The sequence below is a fragment of the Martes martes genome (assembly GCF_963455335.1).
Source record: "Martes martes genome assembly, chromosome: 3".
NCBI classification, from domain to species: domain Eukaryota; kingdom Metazoa; phylum Chordata; class Mammalia; order Carnivora; family Mustelidae; genus Martes; species Martes martes.
In genome coordinates, this window is record NC_137890.1 from 136,720,803 (window position 1) to 136,738,312 (window position 17,510).

Sequence of the window (17,510 nt, forward strand, 5' to 3'; positions counted from 1 at the left end):
ATAGTAACAGAATCTCTTATGGAAAACAATGTAAGTAAATGTCTCCACGATGCTACTAGTCACCTGATCAAAAGCCAATGTTGAAAAACACTTCTAATGACTGTCTCTTATGCATCAGTGCACCTACTAATGAGCTGCCAGAAAAGGCTTTGTAAAGCTTTGCTAAGATAGAGCAGGAATGTGAGAAGCCTGAGATATAACTTCCCTGCTGTGATCCCTGCCTTTCTACTAACAGGGAGCCTAGACTTGGAGCTGCTAATGAGCATGCTGGAGAGAGTGTCCAAACCAATGCAGGCTGGAGACAATTCACCTGTCTGCTTTCAGATCCAGAGTATGATGCATGACAGTAAGACACTCGGTAGTAGCTTTTCTTTAAATAATTTAGATATTTATTGATTTTCCCTCTCTACCCCCCATATTTTTATTTAGTCCCTGCATTTCACTTTCTTCCAGTGATTTCCAGCACCATCAGAGAAAAAGGGATATGAATTGTTCTTTCTATCGCCTTCCTCCCCCACCCACATATATATGTATATATATATACATATATATATAAAAGAAATTAATGTCATCATGTCATCTAATAGCAATATGGAATACCTAATTAGTTTTTCTGTAGGAAAGAGAAATATGTGCTTTTCAGAGGTGGTATTTATAAAATGAGGCAGTTTAAATTAATAGCTTTTTAAAAGCCAAAATATGGCTTATTTGAATTAAAGGAATTCAAAATATGGCATGTATTTTGACACTTAAAACAATGTATGGCATAAGTTAAAGACTTTCTCCTTCTAGCAGTGCCTGTTCAACATCTTTATCCACCGCAAAGCCCAGCAAGATCTTTATAAAGAACACTTACTTAACTTGGGTTGTAGAAATTCCTGGCCTATAAATGAAATAGTTAACTGCAGGATACCTTTCAAGTTCAATGCTAAGCTGTTCACATTACAGGTTTTGATGCTATGCTTCCTTTCAGTTTTCCTAGAGGCTATTTTACTAGTTAATTTTTTTTTTTTTTTAGTCAAACAAAATTACAGAATACAAACTGTGTAATTTCACCAATTTGCAATGCCACTGTTATCCCAGAAAGAGAATCACCATCCCTATCCATTAATTACAATCCTGACTACCTTCTAGCATCCCAGGAGGCAGCCCATGCGGTTCACACGGGCTAGTGCTATCTGCCCCTTCCAGTCGCCGATGTTCCTATTTTCCACAGCTCACCCTTGCTTTTTCTCAGGTTGATACAACATGCCATGGGAAATCGCAGGCTCTGTGGCAACTGGGGAGATAAGAATGCTGTGCGCCTCCGTGGCACCTTTTATCCGAGGATCTCCAAAGAGCTTTATAAAAATCTATTTTTTAATCCTCTGGATAGCCCTGTGAGATAGGTATTAGCCCCACGTCACAACAAGCACAGCTAAAATCGGGGAGCATCTACCTGCCTCTCAGCCCCTGAACCCTTCTTGCTGTTGGATATGGTGCAAGAAGAGAGCTTGAATTCTGAACCTAGTTCTGACAATGTGGGGAGCCAGTTGGAGGAAACGTTTCCTGCCAGGAAATTTATGAGTTCCCCAAGAAAGTGGGCTGCCCATAAATACTTCTCTTAAAAAGAAAAGAAAAGAAAAGAAAAAACACCAGAAATATAAATAATGTTATAAATATTTGAAGTAACAACTGTATTATAACAGGCTTGATTTGGAACTTTGTCACCAAGAAATCCTTACCTTCTCAAACTCAGTACTCCAAAGTACCTATTTTATTTCTTTATTTGGTAAACACCTTGCTGAAAGAGTAGAAGAAATAGTAGAGGTGAACCAACAAAGGTTTTTGAGTAAATCTCAACTCTGTTGTAGAGAGCTACCCAACATGTAGAAATCAACTTCTTGCTCTCAGGATACGTTAAGAGGAAAGAGAAAACTATAGTTAAATGTATCAACATAAATGACATGCATGTTAAACGTTACCTTTTGAGAATTTCAGTAAGTATAGTGATAGAATATTGAGAAAACGTCTCTTTTTATCATGCTGTTTGTGAAATTCTGTCATTGTATATCCACACCTAAAAGGAATATAAATTCTTAACTAATATATTATTTTCTTCTTAAGAAGTGATCTTGAAATATTATGGAATGTTCTTTTAGGTTTGCTGAGATACCCAGGAGCATGTTAAATATAATATTGTCACTGTCCTTTGGAACTCTACATTTCATATGTAAAATTTTGTTTTAGCATGAAGTTTTTGTTTTTTATTTTCAGCTATTTGTCAAAATATACACAAATTTTAAATATACAGTTTTCTTTAAATTTTCTCTTATTTTAGACAAATATGATTTACAATATCCTTTGCCACTCAGTGCCCAAATATTTCAGAACCTAAATACATATCTAATAAATAAATTATTAAAACTCTAAGAAAACCTCCCTTCTTTTATTTTTCTCAGAATCTGGGCTTGTGGAGAAATGCAAGTAAAGCACAATGTTATCTTAGCCTATCAATAGATAAGCCACATTCTTCTCTAAGCAAGGGAATTTCCTGACGATAAGTTAGGTCCTTAGAAAGAAATGTTCATTCTTGAGCCACTAGGGTCCTATTATATACGTATCATATTGACCGGTTCTTTACACTCAGTTTAAATTTTTATATATCCCACTTCTCTCAGTAAAACACTTGAGCAAGCATCCTTAATATATTTGCATTTATAGATAAATTATACATCTATGTTACTGTTCTCAAAATATATGTTCTAAGATACACATGAAGAGAATATTGAGGATGGGAGAAAATAAAGGAAATATATAAATATCTTCTTTATTTATTAATAGGGCAAAACATATTTTGCTTTTAGTAATTGTATTGATTATGTTTGAGTGAGTTCTACATAACTGGATATGATTCCTTATTTTTGGAAATCTTACTTAAAGACTTGGTGGTATAGCAGTATCTAAAGACTGGCTCTAGGGGCAGCTGGGTGGCTCAGTGGGTTAAAGCCTCTGCCTTCAGCTCAGGTCATGATCAGGGGGTCCTAGGATCGAGCCCTGCATCGAGCCCCACATTGGGCTTCCTGCTCAGTGGGGAGCCTGCTCTCCCTGAACCCCCCTGCCTGCTCCGCCCCCCCACCCCGCCTGCCTCTCTGCCTACTTGTGATCTCTGTCTGTCAATAAGTAAATAAAATCTTTGAAAAAAAAAAAAAGAAAAAAAGAAAGAAAGACTGGCTCTAATTCAGATTATTCTGGTACTTGGTTTTACGTTTTACCATAGCTGGAAGCAATACCTCACAAAGTCATTACAAAAGAAATGCATTTATGGAATCATTATACCGATTTTCAAATTCCATCCCCAAATATGCAAATATTTACATTTAAATGTTGATCATAAATTTACATGTGTCTAATGAAAATTATTTTTGCATTTAGTTGGATTGAATAGCATTTTAATATTTTTAATGAATAGCTTCAACTTGCTGAAATTCTTTAGCTATCAAGACGTTAGAAAATTTTCTTGCCAAGAATTTTTTTTAAGTGAACAAAGATGCCTCTTTGTAGAAGATATATCACTTTGACCACAAAATCCCAAAATGACAAATCACCTCCAAATATCTACTTTCAAAATTAATTATATATTTTTTTCAAATGAAGTTTCTTTATTATTCATTGGTATAAATACATATTTATTTAAAGATATATAAGGAGTGTTTTTATTCTTTGGGGGATAAAAGAAAGTCAACTAATTATCACACCACTGGAGCCACTTGTCATCATCAATGAATATGGAATACTTGTCTCTTTAATAAAATAAAAAGACGTTTTTTCTAAGAACTTTCTTGTAAGATAACCAGTGAATTTTTTCATGGCATTCTTCATGTCTTTCAAAATACTATAAAGATTTTACTTTTTAAAAAATTTTTTTAATTTATATCAGAGGAAGAGAGAGAGAGAGCATGCACACAGGCACCCATGCATGTGCACAGGAGCAGAGGGAGAGGGAGAAGCAAGCTCCCACTGACCAGGGAGACTAACTCTCGGGGCTCCATCCCAGGACCCTGAGATCATGGCCTGAGGTGAAGGCAGACGCTTAACTGACTGAGCCACCCAGGCACCTCTAAAGACTCTACTTTTTTAAGTGGATTGCTTGTGTGAGAATAAACTTTGGGTTTTTTTTTAATCGTATGGTATGTAAACTGTGATTTTTATAATATGCTGAAGGCAAACAATAGTATAAGGCTGTCTCTTTCAGCCACATTGTGGAACCTCATTCTTTTCTTAGGATGGAATACATAGCAATGAGCCTCTTTTCTTTGGACCAGTGTTGATCTCTAGAAAAGCATAATTTCTTTGCATTTATTAAATGAAAGTAAATTTCATTACAAGATCTGATATTTTTCTGTATCCTAAATTGAATTACTTGTCCACTTTGGAGACCATCATTCCAGTCACAGGATGAGATGAGGATGATTAGGAAAACAGGTATCTAAATAGAATTTCAGTTGAGATTAAAGCAATAATATCAAATATAAAGATAATTTTGAGTAATTGAGCACAGTCACAAACATTAGGAGAATTCAGTTATTGGCTAATCTAAAATCAGTACATAGAAGTCAATAGATTTCTCATATACTCAGGGCATACTGGATTAGAAAATAATGACTAAGTGGTTATTTCTTTCAAGATTTATTTATTTATTTTAGAAAGATAGAGAAAAAGAGAGAGAAATCTCAAGGCAGACTCCGTGTGTGAGCACAGGGCCGACACAGGGTTTCATCTCATAACCCCGAGGTCATGACCTGAGCCGAAATCCAGGGTCGGGCCCTTAACTGACTGAACCACCGAGGGGCCCCTAAGTTGTCATTTTTAATATTAACACAAAGACATAATACCAATAAGGAAACCTAAATAGAACCGTTAAAGACCTGGGCGTATGTAATTGTAACATGTTCTGAGGGATATAAAAAGAAGGCTGGAAAATTGGAAAGAGCTACTTGGTTCTTGGGTAGAACTACAGATGGGTGGGGATATGGAAAAAAATGGTTGCCTCTGCGAGAAGGAACTCAGACATGGAACAGTTATTTTTCAATGTATATCTTTCTATTTGATTAAACATTTTTTGTCTATGTGCAATTATTATTTTTAAGTGAATATTAAAATAGCTTATTCTCGTGATATGCTTATACTACATGACAGGCAAGGTACTGAGTGCTTTACCTATATTAACTCATTTAAACCTCATGAGTTAAATGAGTTAAATACCACCCCATGAGTTAAATACCATTATTCTTATTTTGTAGATTAGGAAACTGAGGCACAGTTAGGTTATTTGCCATAGGTCATAGTTAGTAGCTGGAATCTTTAACCCAAGTAGTCTGATAAATAGCCTAAACTTTAAACATTAACATATGTTTCCTCTCTAGGATAAATATCTCAAAAATTATTTTCCCCAATTTGAGGAGATTTTAATAATTCAAAATAAAGAAAATGTATACCGATGAACATATTGTTTAGATGTCCTAACTATTGAAGAAACACTATTTACCTATACTGCAATACCTCCCAGGTAAGCACACATTCTTCCAGAGACCAACAAGCATAAAACAAAATTATGTCCCATGTTTCATGAGAATCCCCCCAAAGTCCCAGTATGGAGATAATTAGTCTTCTATTCAATGAGGGAAAAAATTAGAAAATTCACAAACATTGTCTTAAAAATGATTTCTCATTGTTTCCTAACAGAGAATCCCCAACCAATCACATATATTTGCTCCTGCCTCAAGGGAATTTCTCTGCACTTTTCCCCCCATTCCCACACCATGACCAATTCTGCTCACTGGTAAGATACAGGTTAGTTCCCCTCTTCCACAAAAGCTTACCAGAGTAACACATTTTAAAATCAGTTTTCTCTAATATAAAGTTATTATTATACTCAAATATAACCTGAGATATACCTGGACATTCTTACCCAGATTTTTTTCTTAGAAATATTTTCTAATTTTGAAGTGTATGTAATTTGGTTTCTCTTTTTTTCTAATTTTTATCCAAGTCTGGAGAATGGCTTAATTTTCTTCTATATTTTCTATATGACCCAACATATTGTGGAACTCAATTATTATTTATTAAATATTTATTAACTCCTTTTTGTGTACATGTCTGCTAGATATTGAGCTTCTTAAGAAAATAAATGAGATGTCGCTGCTTGCTGTAGTGGACATATTTGAAAGTTAAGCATAATAGCAATTATGTCAAATGACCAATTCAATATCTTAGTGCATGTAGTTAGTCTAAGGCCATTGTCTTTACCTTGTTTTCTTGACTCCTGATAATACAATCTATGTGTATGCACCACATATTTTTTAATAAGGTTAAAAGCTGTTCCTTCAAAACAGCATAACATGTAATGTTTAACTCTAAGAATAAGTTGGACTTATATGATGTGTATTTGTTTCATAATGGTCACTTTTTACCACACTCAAGAGGTTAAATATTCAACTTACATTTTTCCAACTCCTTTTTGTTTGTTATGATCCCAAATGCTTATGTTTTCCTCTTCCCTTTAAATCATGTATCCTAAATGCCAAATCACTAAATAATGAAGTGATACATATCAAAATAAAACACTATTTTTTCCTTTTATCTTCTTGGGTATAGTTCCATGGTGCAAGTTATGGGTTATTATTTTAAGGAAACTCAGTGTGTGTGTGTGTGTGTGTGTGTGTGTGTCCATGATAACATAAATTAGGAAGCTTGTGTTTTAGAAATATTTCACAGCAATAAGAAATGGAGAAATCAGTCATTTGATCTACATATACTATGTACTTTCTATATGCCACGCACAAGCTATTTCTGAGCATACGGAGCATTTTTGAAACGTTGTCAAGCAACATGATACAGACAACAAAATGTACATGCTGAAATTGATGATATTCTACAAAGGAACAATGCAATGAACTTTCAGCATAGGATACTACTGCTAATGAGTAGATAATTCCACATGACTGGCTGCCATCTTGTTCATGTAGCTTTTTTGGCTTGAAAATGTGCCTCCTATATATGTAACTGCACTTCAAAAAGAAATATTTGGAAATACAGAAAGACATAAAATTAAAAGCAAGTTTTCCTACCAACTCTTCCTGCTGCTTTCTTCCATAAAACTAAATACTAAGCTTTCTATTAATCTATCAGCAATAAATAACTTAATACTTTCTATTAATCTATCAACAATAAATAACTTCCATTAAGAAAAGTAAAGAATTTAGGTCACTCAATTATGTTCTTAAACTCCAAAGTTTGTGAATTACATTTTTAGCTTTAGTTATATAGATTACACCTTAAGATCTTAACCTTTTATTTCTTGATCCATAACTTTTTGGCAATATAAATAACTCCCCTACACATAAGAAGAAAACATTAACACTCTACCTCATCCTCCATCATTCTTTCTCTGGCCCCTCCCAATTTTTGTAAGCTGTGTCAGGAGTATGATATTGCCAGTTGTACATTTATTTGCTTATTTATATATCTATTTATATAGTATAGCATAACAAAATATATTTTATGTCTATTTCTATAGTATAATTTAGTTTTCTATACTTAATATCAAGATTGATTCTGAAAATTGGTAATGAATAGTATTTGAAATAGTATTATTATTTAAATAATGAGTTCTATAGAGTACAGAATACAGTAGATATTGGTTCTATAAAAAGCAGAGACAGTTTTTTTGAACTACATCTATTTCTTTTAAAGAGGGATAAACTAAATGTCAAAGTCAAACATCTTTTATTTTCTTACACTCATTAATGCTCCAAAACTTTGGGGCTATGACTTTTTTGGATAGCAAAAGTTTCTAATTATATAGTTTTATCATTAAAAATAGAAATATATATTTATATATTTTAGATAGAACATATCTATAATATATCGTGTGTGTGTGTGTGTGTGTGTGTGTGTGTGTATCACATATTCTTTATCCATTCATCAGTCAATGGACATTTGGGCTCTTTCCATAATTTGGCTATCGTTGATAGTGCTGCTATGAACATTGGGGTGCTTGTGCCCCTTTGAATCAGTATTTTTGCATCCTTTGGGTAAATACCTAGTAGTGCTGGGTTGCAAGTTAGTGCTATATTTAAATTTTGAGGAACCTCCATACGGTTTTCCAGAGTGTACCAGTTTGTATTCTTACCACCAGGGTAAGAGGGTTCCTCTTTCTCCACATCCTCACCAATATCTGTCATTTCCTGTGTTCTTAATTTTAACCATTCTGACAGGTGTGAGGTGGTATCTCATTGTGGTTTTAATTTGTATTTCCCTGGTGATGAGTGAATGGTGAAATTTGGACAAATTTCTTTATGGGACTCAAAGCACTCCTATGTAAAACCAATATATTTTAGATCTCATATATTATTTACACTACTAGATGATGGTCAAATTTGGTTTTTATCTTTTTTTCTATTTTTTAATTTAAATTCTTATTATTTAACATTCAGTGTAATATTAGTTTTAGGTGTAGAATTTACCGATTCGTCACTTCTATACAACACCCTGCGTTCCTCACAGCAAGTGCCCTCCTTAAACCCCATTACCCATTTAGCCCATCCCCCACCCGCTTCCCTCCACCAACCCTGTTTGTTCTTGTAATTAAGAATCTATTATAGTTTGCTTCCTTCTCTCTCTTTCCCCCCTAATGTTCATCTGTCTTGTTTCTTAAATTCTACAAATGAGTCTAATCATACAGTATTTGTCTTTCTCTGACTTATTTCACTTAGCATTATACTCTTTAGCTCAATCCATGTTGTTGCAAATGACAAGATTGTATTCTTTTTATGGCCGAGTAATATTCCATTACATATATGTCATATATATATATAAAATATATGTATTATATATATCTTCATCTTTCTTAAATTTCATTTTCATTTTCTAGAAATGTTTAAAAAAAAAAAAGAGTGGATGAGTATCAAATTTCTGGAACCTTGCATTTTCCAACAATGTGTTTTGTTTCACTGTGCCCCCAGTGGTATTCTGGAACTGACTCTTAACCATCTTACAAATGCTGTTTAGCATCTCTTCATATTTTTCTATTGGTGACTTATACCTCTTATTTGCTCCTATGTTTTCTTTTCTTTTTTTAGAATGCCTTGAGTTTTATCTACTCCAATAGAATGTGAACTCCATGAAGGCAAGATTCTTTCTTATTCATTACTATGACAAAATCCCTGAGGACAATATGGAGTACATAGTAAGCACTCAATACATATTTGACTAATAAATGAATCAAATTCTGTTAGAAATATATGGCCCTCTTAGATTTATTTTATGTGACTCCTTAGTTTTTGTTCAAGTATTCAATCTTTTTTGTTCAAGCGTTCAATCTTTTTGATGTTTTACTCTATGTTCAAGGAATTTTTCAGTAAATTTTGTAAATTGCTATTATTATTATTGTTATTATTACTATTATTTTGACAATCAGCTCAATTTCAGGAACTATTTCTGGTTCTCTGTTCCTTTCTCATGGAAGCACGTTCTTGTGTTATGATACAATATCATCTCAATGCTCTTTGAGGAGGTATCTTTGGAATTCTTTTAACATCCCTGTTCATTTTCTCTGCTACTGCTGATCCTAGTTTATCTGTTTCTTTATCTCAGTCTTCTTTTAAACTATTGTTATTCCCTAGGTCTTATCATTATTTAGTGATTATTTTTATGTGTGAGTGAAGAACTAATTTGATTAATATAGGTAGTTTATGTGGGCTTCTCTTATTTCTTATAGCCCATCACCTGATTTAAGAGGACTGACCACAAAACCTATGTGAGTGGATACCGTTTAACAATTGGAGGCCTTTATTTCAGTATAGCAGGCAAGACTTGCCACACTATACTGCATGCCACATATCAATACTAAAATGTTCTACTCTGAAAAATCAATATTCTGCTCTAGGATGTATATAGAGAGATGATAGAGATATGAATAAATATATGTATTTGAATAATACTTTTTAAATTAGCTAGCCCTTCTTTATCCATAAGTTTGATTTTGTGTGTGTTCACTTTTAAGAAATTCTGCAAAATGATTGTTTCTCTTATATTCTTGTCCTCTGCTTTCCTATAGCTTGTACCTCAGAATTTTAAAGTATTTTTTCACTTGTATGCTACTATATAATCAACTCAATGAGTCTGACTGAAAGAAGTTACTGTGTGCTCAGCTCTCTGTCTTGAAACTTATGGTTTGTTTGCATCTTAATATCTTCCTCAACAATAATTTGAATTCTGACTTTTGGAAAGATTTATTATTTTAAGAAAATAGATTACTGGTATAATATTAAATATTTTTGAGGAATACAGCTTGATTATCAAATTTGCAACAATTAACATTATGTGCAAATCCAGAGATACAGCTGCAAATGACAATTATGTATAGCACATCTTATGATCTCAAAATCAATACCTTTTTAGGGAAGTTGGGACATAGGAGAAGAGTTTGGCAAGTGACTTTCACACTTAAGAGGAACTGTCTAATATAAAAGTCCTATGTTGTTCATTTAAACATATGACATTGGCCTCTCATGTAGGAAAATGAAGGAACAGATGTGTTTTGAATGTACTGCATTAAATTTAACAATAGGAAATCAAAGCTATTTCTTTTGCAAATGTTTTAGCTTATTATGGATATTTAAGTAACCATAATTTCTTAGTAAGTTCAGACAGAAGATGACTTAGGTAAAACTCCTAAATTATGTTCGGTTGCCTGTTGTGATTAGACACAAGAAGGGGTTATTGGCTGTTAAGATTCTTTATTGGTCTTGCTTCTTGAGTTCCTGGAACTTTTCCTCTATTAATAAGTACGCCTAGCTTGAACTTAACAATGACAAATGACCATTGGCATATCTGTCTATTTCCAGTAATTGAGCAGGCAGTCTATAACTCCATGTACTATAGATTTGTTACGTTATAACAATCTAATTATATTAATGCCATTTATTTACAATGCTATCTCCTGATTGTGCTGTCTCCTTGGCTTCTGGAAAATATGTAAATTGATTACTTAATCCAAACAGTACATACACAGTTTTCTTCTGGATTGCTGCCACAATCAACACGATCAGAAAAGGAAAACTTTTAAATATCTATCTCTAAGAGATCTGAATCTCTAAAGTTTTGGTTCAAAGACAATGGTTCAAAAAAATAAAAAGACAATGGTTCTATGGATCACAGTACCAGACTGATCAACCTGGCCTAGTCATCATTTCTAAGTTCAGTATCTTTTTTTCACCTATAAAACAAGAGAATTATATTGATTATTATTTTGTATACCTCCTAGCTTTAAAATTCCGTGATTATAGGAATCAAAGATGGTAACACATACAGTAATACTTATATATTAACACATAATGTAAAAATCTAAGAAATAGCTTTAAATTTGAATCCATCACATTACACAAGTTTAAAATTATGAAAATAATCCTGGGTTAGTGCTAAAGTTTTACACTTGGAAACTCTTGAAATGATATCAATGTAAAGCTTTCTTAAAACACTCTTCTTCAATTTTGGCAAAAAGTTAATCACTTTTCAATGTATTACTATAGAATATATTAAATGCCAAAAATGATTAATAAAAGTTGAAATCAGCTAGTAATTTCATTAAGTGAAATGGGAAATCAGTGGCACAAAAGGTGAAAAGTAAATGCCTCTTTCATGTTCTCATTTAAGTCATAAATAATGCAATTAGAGCTTTGTCTTAAATGTTTATTGAGACCATGACTCTCTCATTGAGAACTTTTAGACTTTGCTCTACCTGTGCTTAACTGTCCAATTTCATTAATATAGTTTTGGCATGAGTAATAAAGTATAAATGTTTTACAGAATCAAAGTTCTAAGAAGGGACTATGAAACAGTTGGTGTATTTCTTAAAGTAGTTCCCTCCAAATTAATTTAAATTGGCTCTGGAATGAGCACTGAAAATTTGCTTAAGGACCATAAGAAAAAGGTAATTATAAATGGCAGAGCATCCGACTTAGGGGAGATGTCTGGTGGGGTGTTTGGTGTTCATCCAAGTTTTCTCTAACAACTTTATTAATTATCTGGAAGAAGAAATAAACAGCATGTTAATTAAATTTGCAGCTGATAATAATTGGGAAATGTTGCCAACTCTAATGCAAAAAAAAAAAAATAAAAGAGAGAGAAAGAGAAATAATAAGAAGAAAAATAGATTGGGTTGATATATGTTCAGAACTATACGAAAACAAGAAAGAAATGACAAATATGACAGAGGAAACTAAAAGAGTAAAGAATCCCAATCATAAACCCATGAAAAGAATACATTAATAAATAATTTTAAATATTTGTAATATAGCTAGTAATATAACTAATAAATATTATAAGCTTAAATATGATAGACAATGTACCACCTGTAATGCTTTCATATCTTAAATATATGAATAATCATTTATTATACTCAAGAAGAAAGGAAAAAAGCACTAGCACAAAAGGTGCATTAAATCTTGGTGTTTGAGATTTGTGGAGATGAATGTAATAACCAGCGTAAGAGCATTTACCATACTAAATCATGTTTAGTCTTTCTTCTACCTAATCTCCATTTGAAAAACTCTACTACCTGCCTTTACCCAGTCTTTACCTATACTTCAAGGCAGATAATTGGGATTAAAAAAATCAAAGGCAGATAATTGGAATTAAAAAATTCAAAAAATGCTTTTTGAATGTGGAATATATTATATAGCATTTGTCAGACATACTGTCAGGGTTCTTTGTTCACAAAGAATAGTTTTTATAAAATAGACATAAAATAGAAGGGAGATAAGGAAAAATGGCAGATTAATTAAAACCTATATGGAGAAGTTTAAAGTTGGAGTTCTTTATTTCCTTACTCTCCTTAATCTATCATTCTCTAGTCATGATATCCATATTACAGGAAGACTTCATAGCTTAAACTCCCATAATGTCTTACAGGCATTACAGTATATATGTTTATCTGTCTCTCTTCAGTATGTGGTGAGATCCTTAAGGATAGAAACAATAACCTAAACATCTTTGTAATTTTCAGCATATAAAGCTACATTTGATATCTAATAAATGTTCAGGTAAAGTTAATTGATTGAATACATGTTACATAATATTTAGGGAGCCTCTCGTCTACTTATTAGTTCTGTGATATTAAGCAGAGTTTTACCTCTCTGTGTTTCATCCTTCTTATTCCTAAAAATGGAGAAAATTTTTAAAATGAAGAAAATAATACCCTATTTTACATGCATTTGGATAAATCCTGCATATAAAATATAGTGCCTAGCCCATAAAATTCTAGCTCCCTTACTTCTTCCATAAAACTTGTAGTTTTCTTTTGAGATTTTATCCAAATTTTATGTTCAACTCTATATGTACTGTTAAGTAGGTGTTAAGTGACTTACTTTGACTTTTCATAATGATAATATGTGAAAAGATCTTATGATTTATGTATTTGGGAATTTTAAGACAATTATTACTTAGAACACTATATGACCACTCCATAAAAATACACATCACCATAAAATAACCGCATATGGAGTATTTAATCCTGAACTTCTAAAGATGAAAAGTGAAAGTAGTTACAATAATCATTATTTTCAATTTTATGTAGTTAAGTGGTTTTACACAAAAAAATTAGCCTTCCAAATGACATAGTTATAATGCGTTAATGGTAGCATAACGTGTTATTACATTATGCAACATAATTTCATGGATATTATGTATGGCATTTTAGAAACTCGTGTACTTACAGTTATTAGAAGATACTCAATTCTTTCAGACCATATTCTTCTTAACCCTATTACTTAATGTAATCCTTGAGTGGTTTCTCTGCCTTTTGATGAGGTCTTTGTATGGATTGTATAACCTATTTTCTAACAGTTTAACTTAGTGCTCCCTAATTTCTTCATTATAATTTTTTTGTCTTATTCTTATTTCCAAGAGAATATTTAGAATCTTGTCTTAGAGGGATTCCAAGTCAAAAAGTAGTAATGATCTAATGTAGATAGTTTATTAAAAAAATGCTTTGGTTTTAAAAGTTGGCTACTTATGTAATAAATCTTAATGAATTTAGATAAAATTGATCATTTTTTCTGTCCTCATTAGCACCAGAATTAGTACTTTATTTTTCATAATTCATTCAACTCTTTAATAGTAAATTATCATTTATGAAATGGTCAACATTCAGTTAAATTCCCCACTTGCTGCCTGCCTGCTTTTGGGGAGACCATGCACATAATGGTTAAAAATACAGATCTTCCCTTCAAACAGAACTGGATTCAAATCCCAAACTGACAATTCCTGTATGAATTTAGACAAATTAATCCATCTTAGACTAATTTTTCCCTGTGAAATAAATTTAGTAATAATCACTTCAAACATTTCTTAAGAATATACTGAAATAAGATTATTAAAACATCTGGCACATGGTAATTGTTCAGCTCATGATAACAGATATTATTATTCCAATTAATAATTTAATGTTTCAAGTGGTAGTATTAGAAAGGTAAAAATAAAAGGGTTCATAGTTTCATGGAGCTAAGAGCTGAAAAGATCACATAATCAGGTAAGATTAAAGTCTCCACCTTCAAGAAATGCCATGTAGTATTTGTTGAATAAATAAGAAAACTGGGAACAAAGATTTGGCACAGCATTAATTTCAGTGGAAGTAAGTGTGTTAATTATCATAATTAATATATAAGCAAAGCAATGTGGATATTCTGGAGAAGGGTACTGACTGAGTATGTTTGAAGAGAATGAGAAAAGATTTAGAGATTTGAGTTTGAAGGATAAGTAGGAATATAAATTTTGAGGAAGCTTGAAGGGTGTTCAAAGCCAAGAGAAAACCGTGGACAAAATCATGAAAGAATTAAATCATTGAATGTTTGCAAGGTCAAGATTTCTAGTATCCTACAAATGTGGGGTGTAGTGTTTAGGAAACAAAACAAACAGTGGTGAGAGGTATGCTGGGTAAAAATGGTGAATGGGACATGAGAACATTGTTCTCATGTTCACAGAGAACAATGAATATGACATTGTTCTCTGTGGAAAATGAGGAGACATTCAATGATCAAAACCATCCAAATAATTAAAAAGTTGTATTTCTGTATGTGCATGTGCATGTAAAGTGTTCATCTGTATGTGGGAATTGTGGTAGAGTTTTAGATTCTATTCACAACAGCCCAGAGCCTGCCCTCTAACACCTTACAATCTATTCAGACATTGATTCCAACAGATAAATGAAAGACATATAGAAAGTGGTCTGAAACTGATGTTTGGAAGTATAAGTTGGAAAGAAGATGGTTCTCATGAGTATCTGAATGGAGTAAGACAGCACTTACAGTCTGAGAAGACACAGCTATGATGAGTGGGCAGGTGCCAAGCAAAAGATTTATTCCTCAAAACAGAAGTGCTTGTTTTTTTCCTGACTTGTTTCCTCTATTAACTAGTAGTCCTTAATATAAGAATGCTGTTCTTGTCCCCAAGTTTGTTCTTTTTTTTCTATTTTTCAGGCCACTCTGAGTTTTGCTTTACTTCTTTCCTCTCCTGTTTTTCTTTGGAAATGGCTCAAGAAAAGCTTTTGGCAAGAAGCCTGAGATGGTAGGAGGTATACCTTGAAGATATTGTGGGTTTGGTTCCAGACTACCACAATAAGTATATGTTGCAATAAAGCAAGTCTAATGATTTTTTTTTTTACTTCCCAGTGCATATAAAAGTTATGTTTACACTATTCTGTAGTCTATTAAGCATAACATAGCATTATCTCTAAAAAACCCCAATATGCACAATTTAATTTAAAAATACTCCATTGGTTTAAAAAAAAAAAAAACTAGTAATAATAACCATCCCCTTCCAGAAAGTCATCAGTTTTTTGCTGGTGGAGGGTCATGCCTCCCTGTTGATGGCTGCTGACTAATCAGGATGGTAGTTCCTGAAAGTTGGGGTAACTGTGACAATTTCTTAAAATAACACAACCATGAAGTTTGCTGGATTGATTGATTCCTCCTTTCACAAATAATTTTTCTGTAGCACGTGATTATGTTTGATATCATTTTATCCACAGTAGAACTTCTTTCAAATATTAGCAATAAATAAGGCTTGTTTTCTTAGTTGTGCATTCACTGGAGTGTCATTTTAATTTACTTCATGAACTTTTCCTTTGCATTCACAACTTAGCTAACTGTCTTGTACAAGAGGCTTAGCTTTCAGCCTCTTTTGGATTTCAACATGTCTTCCTCACTAAGCATAATCATTTCTAGCTTTTGATTTAAAGTGAGAGATGTGTTCACAATTCCAGACTTCAAGTTACATTACAAAGCTTTAGTAATCAAAACTGTATGGTACTGGCACAAAAATAGACACATAGATCAATAGAATGGAATAGAAATTCCAGAAATAAACCCACAATTATATGGTCAATTAATCCTTGACAGAACAAGAAAGAATATCCAATGGGAAGAAGTCAACAAATGGTGTTGGGAAAACTGACAGCTACATGCAAAAGAATGAAACTGGAACACTTTCTTTCACCATACACAAAAATAACAAATGGTGTTGTTCAACAAATGGTGTTGGGAAAACTGACAGCTACATGCAAAAGAATGAAACTGGAACACTTTCTTTCACCATACACAAAAATAAATTCAAAATGGATTAAAGACCTAAATGTGAAACTTAAAACCATAAAAATACTAGAGAGCACAGGCAATAATTTCACTGACATTGGCGATGCAGTATTTTCCTAGATATGTCTTCTGAGGCAAGGGAAATAAAAGGAAAAATAAACTTGGGACTACATAAAAATAAAAAGCTTCTGCACAGCAAAGGAAACAATCAACAAAACTAAAAGACAGCCTACTGAATAAGAAAAGATATTTACAAATGTTATATCTCATAAAAGCTTAGTATCCAAGATATGTAAAGAACTTCTACAAGATCCAAAAAACAAATAATCCCATTTTTAAAAAAGGACAGAAGACATAAAGAGATATTTGTCCAAAGAAGACACCCAGATGGGCAACAGACACATGAAAAGATGCTCAACATCATTCATCATCAGGGAATTGCAATCAAAACTACAATGGGATATCACATCACACCTATCAGAATGGCTAAAATTAAAAACAGAAGAAACAACAAGTGTTGATGAGAATGTGGAGAAAAATGAACCCTCTTGCACTTTGGTAGAAATGCAAAGTGGTGAAGCCACTGGGGAAAAGACTATGGAGTTTCCTCAAAAACGTAATAATAGAATTACCCTACGTTCCACTAATTGCACTACTGGGTATTTACCCAAAAAATACAAAAAAAATTAATACTAATTCAAAGGGATATATGCACCGCTAGGTTTACAGCAGCATTGTTTACGATAGCCAAATGTCCACTGATAGATGAATGAATAAAGAAGATGTGATATACAGACACCAATGGAATACTATTCAACCTTAAACAATAATGAAATCTTACCATTTGCAAAACATGGATGGAGCTAGACAGCTCTTGTA

The 17,510-nt window shown here is 32.7% G+C and overlaps 1 long non-coding RNA gene across 1 annotated transcript; it reads left to right on the plus strand.

Moving 5' to 3' along the window:
- Positions 1 to 5,411: 5,411 nt before the first annotated feature.
- On the plus strand, positions 5,412 to 17,294 carry LOC308340415. The gene is made up of 3 exons (XR_013966593.1): positions 5,412 to 5,548; positions 9,123 to 9,229; positions 15,519 to 17,294. It is a non-coding gene; the product is annotated as an uncharacterized lncRNA (long non-coding RNA).
- Positions 17,295 to 17,510: the final 216 nt, after the last annotated feature.